The 8,348-nt window shown below is 35.5% G+C and overlaps 1 long non-coding RNA gene across 1 annotated transcript; it reads right to left on the reverse strand.

Annotated features, from left to right (window-relative positions):
- Nucleotides 1-288: 288 nt before the first annotated feature.
- Nucleotides 289-5,441, reverse strand: LOC132058388 (uncharacterized). Its single transcript, XR_009415286.1, has 3 exons — nucleotides 5,141-5,441; nucleotides 916-1,094; nucleotides 289-567 (listed from the first exon to the last, which is right to left on the reverse strand). It is a non-coding gene; the product is annotated as an uncharacterized LOC132058388 (long non-coding RNA).
- Nucleotides 5,442-8,348: the final 2,907 nt, after the last annotated feature.

An 8,348-nucleotide genomic window follows, 5' to 3' on the forward strand; every position in this document is an offset into this window, starting at 1 on the left:
CTCTCTCAAAGAGAGTAAAATACACTCTCCTTGTCACGTCAGCACTTGGGGGGGGGGGGGTAAATATTCTGTTTTAAATAAGTTTAGAGGGGTAATAGGACTCGGGAAAATGTAAGGTGTATCGTAGCAACTTCGGGTATAGTTTAGGGGGTAATAGTGCCTTATCCCACATAAATTTACACATAATTCTCTTTTAGGAACAATTCAGCCCATCACCTAATATGAATTACCATCATATTCACACTTACACAAATAAAAGTATACAAAATTAGATATATATAAAAAATAAAAATAAAAACTGATTATGTACATCTAATGAATCTAAATAACGATCCTTTACACAACCACGCAGCAATATTTCCTGCAAAAGAATAATCTTTGCAGGAGATAATAGAAAATATTGAGAAACAATGAAAAGGTAGAATTTTTTACCTTATCAACAGTCATTTCTAATTAATCTAATAACCGTAAAATGTCAGCGTTCCATTTTTCATAATCTTCTTAGTCAGCTTAGGCTGCTAAGACACCAGTGTGCATTCTTCTCCCGTTCTCTTCTGTATTCACTCACTGAAAATATCGCATCAAGACAACAATGATTTTCAAGGATGAATGGTTAGATACGTCTATCATGAAGAGTGATAGTTAAGTTACAAATTAATGAGAAAAGAAAGCAACAAAAATATAATGTAAGCAATACCGTTCTCAATGAATACATATTTTCAAATTTGTGTAAGAACTTCTCTCAAAAACGGTAGGGAAGACAAAATTAAAGGTGTAATTTTAAAAAACTAAAGAAGTGAAAAAAATAATAATAAAAGAAGTGACTTTTGAAAGGGTTGATAAAATAAGGAAAAAGCTAAAATAAGAAGAATCAATGAAGGGAAAAATAAAATAAAGAAAAAGAAGGGAAAATACCTTCAATGTAAAAGAAAGTATATCTATGTTATGTCATTGATGAACCGGTACAATCTCTTAAGGAAAGGAAGAGCATCTTCCTTGACTCTCTCTAGTACTCCCTGCGTCCCAATTTATGTGATATAGTTTCATTGGGTACGCAGTTTAAGAGATAAAGAAAGACTTTTAAATCTTGTGGTCTAAAATAAGCAAAAGATAAGGTAAAGTTTAAAGTTAAATTATTACCAAATAAGAAAATATATCATTCTTTTTGGGACAAACTAAAAAGGAAAGTGTATCACATAACTTAGGACAAATGGAACAGAAAAAAAAAAAAAAAATTAAATCGATTTTACTACATAACAAATGATAATTAAGAGGGAATTAAAGAATGGTCACATCCTTTCATTGATTTAGAATGTTGGAATACGTAAATAAAGGAAAAGTTGCAACTTTTGTTTTTTACCTTCCTAATCATAGGATGTGCCACATCACCAGGTCTATGTCCCTGATTTATATAAATATATATAGATAGATGATATAACCAATGTACAGTTAGATCATTTTTGTTTCGAACCTTCTCATCATATCAGAATAAGAAGTTGATAGAGGAGCTAAGGAATTAGGATCGGAAAGTTGAGAAGAGAAAGAGGGATTTTGTTGAATGATCAATTTTCTCACATTCTTTGGAATGGAAGAAGGTTGATTTGTTTTTCCACTAACATGTTTTTCTGTTTTGCAAGTTGTCACGACCCAACCCCGTAGGCCATGACTAGTGTCCGAATTGGACACTCATACGCACCTGATACTTAGAACCAGCGTACTAAACTTGCATAATTACAAAAGGTCACACATAGTCTCAGATTATCGCATAAGAGCAAACATATATCACAAAAGCCGGCGAGGCCGTCATAATGTACATAACATATCGAATATACGCATATACCGACAAGGCCGCCACGGCGTAAATGGGACCGCCCAAACATAAAACATACGAACACATCTATACGAAATAACCATAACCCACATACATGTCTACGACCTAAAACGGAACAACGAGAATCATATGACGGGACGGGGCCCCGCCGTACCTCGAATGAATATATATACATATGCAACGGAAGAATATATACCAAAATGTAGGCTCCCGGACAAAGGAGCACTCCCAAGAAGCAGAGTAGGTGTCCTAGGCTGGCGGATCACCAACCGGCGTCCGTACAATGAGGGCATGAAACGCGACCCCAAGAAAGGGGTCGACGGAGTATGTACTGAGTATGCAAAGCAAGAAATACAGTAACAAAGCCATAATCGAAGCAAGAGATACAGAAAATAAGTACATTATGCAAAATGTCAAAATATTTAATTTAAAAATACAAATCATGCATGGGGCTCAGGAACTATGGTCGCCCGCCCGTCATTGGCGCCATAACACAGCATCACACCAGAAGATTTCATATCTTCGTAACCCGACATATCCCATAACACATCATAACGCCATAGCAAGAGATAACACCAAATATAAACGGAACCCGGCCCTCTAGCGAGAAGCTCGGTGAACCGTAACACAGCATCACACCAGAATATAACATAATGCGCACGAAACATAACCGGCCCGGGACTCGGCGAAAGAGGTAATACCCATATGCACGAGCAGAGTCGTGAATAACCATATGCATAAAAATCATTATCATAAACTCAATAGGTAAGTAAGTAATCCATACTCGGGAGTTAAGGCGATAAACATACTAAGTCCTTTCCGAAAGTCGCTAGGAACAAACATAGAGAAGTCTCGGGGCCCACGGACGGGTATCAACCCCATCCGAGCCTGCCTATGAAAGTTAGGGGATATTATGCCTTATGGAACCTCCCATGAACGTTTTGGGGCGATCCGAGCTCGTCTACGAAAGTTACGGTCGTTCGTAGTTACGATCTTTTTAGGAACAAAATTCTTTATATAACTTTTGAAATCCAATCAAATGAAAACATAAGTGCCTTAGTTTGGCTACAATAAGAGAGTAAATCTTTAGAAGCGAATAGGAAACGTATACAAGCTCGGATCTTAAGAGTGGAGTTACCCCGAGGTTCGTGTCATAGCCTACTTAACAATAGGACATGCCAAAAGAAAGAAGGATTGGGCTTTACATACCTCGTCTGCTCTCGAAGCTAATCCAAACTTACGTCGCGGACTTCCCAAGATCTACAATATGTCATTAAATACCAAACATTAGCTAAAGGCATTTAGTAACCCGATTCCACACGAACACCAAATTCTACAGAAATTTGGGCAGCATTTCCCCTATAAATACGACAACCCCGAGAATTCAACTCGGCCAAATTCATCAACAACATTACCAACAACCAAACTAACAACATCAATAGTCAATTCAAAACGCATTCTAACGTTAGTAACTCTTTTTGCATAAGTCAACAACATTCATTATATTCAATTCAACTACTTACATTCAAGCCAACATCAACGCTCATACGTTTAATTATTAATCCGAAACCCTTCAAACAATATTCAAGAATACTTTAAACAACTCGCACAATATTTCAAACAACCCAAACAATATACCAACTCACTCGAATTCACCTCCAAACCCGAGAACAACACAACTACATTCCTTTCTCCCAAATTCATGAATTACACCAACATTTCACACATTAACAATGTCATTCCCACAAATGTAAAATTTACATAAGAATCACATTAAGGTGCCAAACGTCCCACATCAACTACAACTTCAACTTGAGTCATTAAATCCTCATTATAAGCATGGAATTCACCACGACAAGAATCAAAACACTAAATAGAATTGATCCATTCTTTGTCATACAACATGGCCTATATTCGGCCATCACCACACACATACATATTGATGATTCTCATCCATTTCTTCATACTACAACAATCAAACATGCTAACTAGAATTTAATTCATTACTTCAACACAACACAACACACACACACATGCCATACATCATGCACACGGCTCAACCCCCAACATGCAATATTTCATGAATTTCATCCATTTTTGCATACTACAACATACTGCATAAACCATCCATAACATATAAAAACAAGATTAAACCTTACCTTTTCTTCACAACTTCACAACTTAGCTAGGATGGTGAATGAGGGAAACGAGTAGTTTATTGCCTCCAACAACAACTCCACGTTAATAAGGACCCTTCAATTAGTGGATTTGCTAGAAGAAACAATTTTTTTGATGGCTACTTCTTGGTCTTGAATTCTTGCAACTATGGCCGAATGGCCTTCTCTTGGCTTCTCCAAGGTTCTTGATTTTTCTCTAAGTGTTGGAGGTGGAAAAGATGACTAATTTTTCATCTTTTGTTACATATAATAAGCATCCATGTGGCCTTGGCCCACAACCTAAGTGGCCGGCCACATGGCCCTTATTTTTTTTATTTTTTTTTTCCTTTTCATGAACTAAGTACTTTCCATAAATAACTTTTGACCCCCAAATTTATATTAATATTCCATGCCAACCAAATCACAAGCAACTTATGTCTTAGAACAAAATCGTGATTAAAAGTCTCGACTTTGTATCCCAGAATAGTCTTGTCCCTAACTTATCGTAGTTAACCCGGATTGTCCCGATGTATAAAATACGGGATATAACATCTAGTCACCTAATCATGGCATATTCACTATCAACTGCCCAATGTGTGGTATTAGTATTCTTGGGTACTCATTCAATTACACATCATGAAGACAAAATTGATAGCACATCTGGAACAAGGAAGAACATTTCCCTCAAGCATAAGTGTAAAATATAATTCTACAGGTGTTAACTATACAGAGGAGCTAAAGAAGGAACATCAATGGCAACGAAGTCACCACAACAGGCAGATAATCAGGAAAATAGCAACAAATACACAGGCAAACAATAAGAAGTCAAATGCATTCACAAGTTCTACAATAACAAGAGCAGCAAAACCATACCCTGACAACAGCAGCTTCAGGAAAATCACAAGTGCTACAAGTACAGACCTTTTAATTGTCTAGACTAGAAAACACATGTATTTGAGAGTATATTGAGTCGATATACTGAGTCGATGGCCGATTGAGAAACGTGTGGTATTAGCACCTATAGGTGCTCATTCTGTTGCTCAAGAACCTCTCGATCTTAGCATACTTTCAACACAAGTGACCCATCTACCCACTACATTTAGCCACAGATCGAGAAAAGAAAAGCAGCAACAGGAAGAAACAAGGGTCATACCTCTGAGAAATCAATGATTAAGATGCATACATCTTCGATTTGGGTTGAACAAGTACAAATTACAGCGGCACCTTCACCATCATTTCAGATCTCAAGAGCAAAAAACATTAAATCAGCGATGGAAAGGAAAGAAATGGAAGAAAAAACTTCAAATTAAGAACGGGTACCTTCGATTTGTGACACCAACAAATTTCAGATGTATCTTGGATTGGAAAGCTTTGGAGCTAAGGAGAGAGATCGTCACTGCACTTTCCTTTTTTTGCTTCCAGATTTATCTTCTTCTTTTTTTTCTTTTTCTTTTTTTTTTGGCTTTATGTTTGTTGAACTCTTATATAATAAAAATAGTCAGTGGGGTCACCCATTGACCATGACTTAAAAATAAAAATAAAAAATAAAAAAATATATCAGTGTTGTAAAATCAACCTAAAAGAGTTAGTACAATATATAAAAAAATGAAAGCAAGAACAATAAAGTGACACAATATATCAAAAAATGAAAGCAAGAACAATAAAGTGACAAAGAGAGGAGAGAATTTCTTATTTCTTCCAAGTATCAAGTGTACAACTATTACATACAACCCAACTATTTATAGGAATACATTGAGAATACCAAAGAGTGTGTCATAAATATGGGTAGTAACTATTTGGGGGTTATAGAAATAAAGTGTGGGAGTAGTGGACATGAAGTAATGGGGGTTACTTCTACAAGCGTTATGAGCATGAAGTAGTAGGAGTTATATGTAGAGGAGTAATAGACAACCACACTTGATATCTTCATAACACTCCCCATTGGATGTCTATTGTTAGATAATATGCCTCGTTAAAACCTTACTAGAAAAAACCCCATGGGAAAAAAATCCTAGTGAAGGAAAAAGAGTACACATATCTGGTGATACGCTTTGCTAGCTGTCTCATTAAAAACCTTGTCAGGAAAACCTAATGGGACAAAACCTTGACTAAGGGAAAAAGAATGCAAAGACATATTTTCTCCCCCTGATAAAAATATCATTTGATATACCAGAGACGATGCATTCCGATCTTGTATAGCAGCTTCTCAAATGTTAAAGTTGAGAATGCCTTAGTAAATAAATCTGCTAAATTGTCACTTAAATTTCTTGAATATCTTTTCACCATTCTTTTGAAGATCTTGTGTGAAAATAACTTTCACCGAAATATGTTTCCTTGATTCCTCCTTCAATGTATCAAGTCTTGTCGATGGTTTTCCAACTTTATATACCAGCTTTCCAAATGTTGATATAGGTTGTGTCTTTGTGGACCAAATCACTTTCATCAAAATGTTGCATCCTTGAGCTCATTCTGATATTTTTGCTTCACGATCATTATTATCTTTGACATGATTTGTGTGGATAGCAAATAAGACTGCTTAGTGGAACAACATAATATGGATGTATCCTCACATGTAAATATGTAACTTACTTGAACAACAAACTTCATGTAATAATAAAAATAATGCCCTGCATTTAATAACCAACAAAACCCTTGATAATATTTGTCAGGATAAACAAATCTATATGATATGAATCATAATCCAATATACCCCTCATTTTCATGAGGTCTAAATGATCTTTATTTACATCTAGCGGCATCACAACCATTAGGGTACTCAATGGAATCGCTTTAACCTATATAAAGATTTACCGAAGCTTATTTTCGTAAACTTTTATATACTTCAGCATAATTTGAATCCTCACGGATTTCTTTCATTGTCTATATAGCCAAAAGACAACAATTCATTATACACATATAAAAATTTTCATGTATTGCCAGACTAATCAAAAACCTTATTGCATCCACCACAGGAGAACACATCTCCATACAATAATGTCGGGATTTTTGCGAAAAACTTTTCTGCCACAAAAGGCACAAGTCGTACTTTAAATCTTAAGGTTTTATTTTTCCATTTTACCTTTTGCACAAGAATCCATTTATACCGCACTGGCATTATACATTAAGGTCCTTGGACTATAGGTCCAAAACATCACTTTTCCACGTGAAACAAAAAATACTTGAATTGCATATTTTATTTGGCCAATCATTATATATGTCCACATTCTTTGACAGATTTGAATTCAAGATCCTTATCACCATTTATAATGTTGAGCGCTACATTATTTCAAAGATACCCTCGACGGTCATTTGATATCGATTCTAATGCGACATAACTTATTGAGATCTCTTCATTTTTCATCACTTTCAAGTACCTGAACCTTTCCCAAGTTTTATGAAGTGTTATGTCCTGGTGTTCTTTTAAAGAACTTGCCTCATTATTATGACTATCTTGATCATTTGCTCCTCTCATTCTTCAAGGAGTTTTATGTTTCGAACCGATTGATCTATCGCCACAGACTCTGTCCTTCAAGGACTTTAATTCTAATTGAAATTGAAGCATTTGCAGCTGGAATATAATATACACTTTTGGGTCAGTAAATGCGCCTGGCAGTTAACTTGAATTATCTTTTCAACGAGGATCATACCAGTGATAATTCATTAAATATACATCTTTATGCCTCCCCCTAAAGTTAGGAAATCTAACATTTAACTACCAACATTATTGGGGATCCATCTTTATGCGTTGTAGTGGAGCAATTAAATCATATACCGCACATTCAAATTTTAGATGGGAATTATTTGGTTCCTGGCCCTGAACTAATTATGATAGGGGAACTTATTATAACTTGTTGGCTTGATGCGTACAAGTACTGCTACATATTAAATAACATATCTCATCCCAAATTTCATTTTCAGAGTTTCTTCTCATAACCAATTGTTTAGCTATAATTGAGGCATACAATTTCCGCTAAACCAACTTAGATATAAACCAAAGATTATCAACATCATTTCATAATTTGGAATGGTGCTCTTACTTCAAAAATTTGAGCAAACAACCTTGCAAGAACCAAATTGCAAGTTGATACCAAATGCACATGTGACCATAACATAGATGCATCTATTAAAACCATATAATACTAAATCGGTCCACATGGCAGGTGACTGGGCCCAAAGATATATCACCTTTTATACGTTCCAAAATCATGGGATACAATCCCAACCTTAGATGGTAAATTAACCAGTTTGTCATCATGAGAACAAGCAACACAAGAGAATTCTTGAAGAAAATTTTATTTCTTCAATATATAACCACATGAATTCTCAATTATTTTCGCATTATATTTGTCAAGCCCCGAACC

Source organism: Lycium ferocissimum, chromosome 5 (genome assembly GCF_029784015.1).
Source record: "Lycium ferocissimum isolate CSIRO_LF1 chromosome 5, AGI_CSIRO_Lferr_CH_V1, whole genome shotgun sequence".
NCBI classification, from domain to species: Eukaryota; Viridiplantae; Streptophyta; class Magnoliopsida; order Solanales; family Solanaceae; genus Lycium; species Lycium ferocissimum.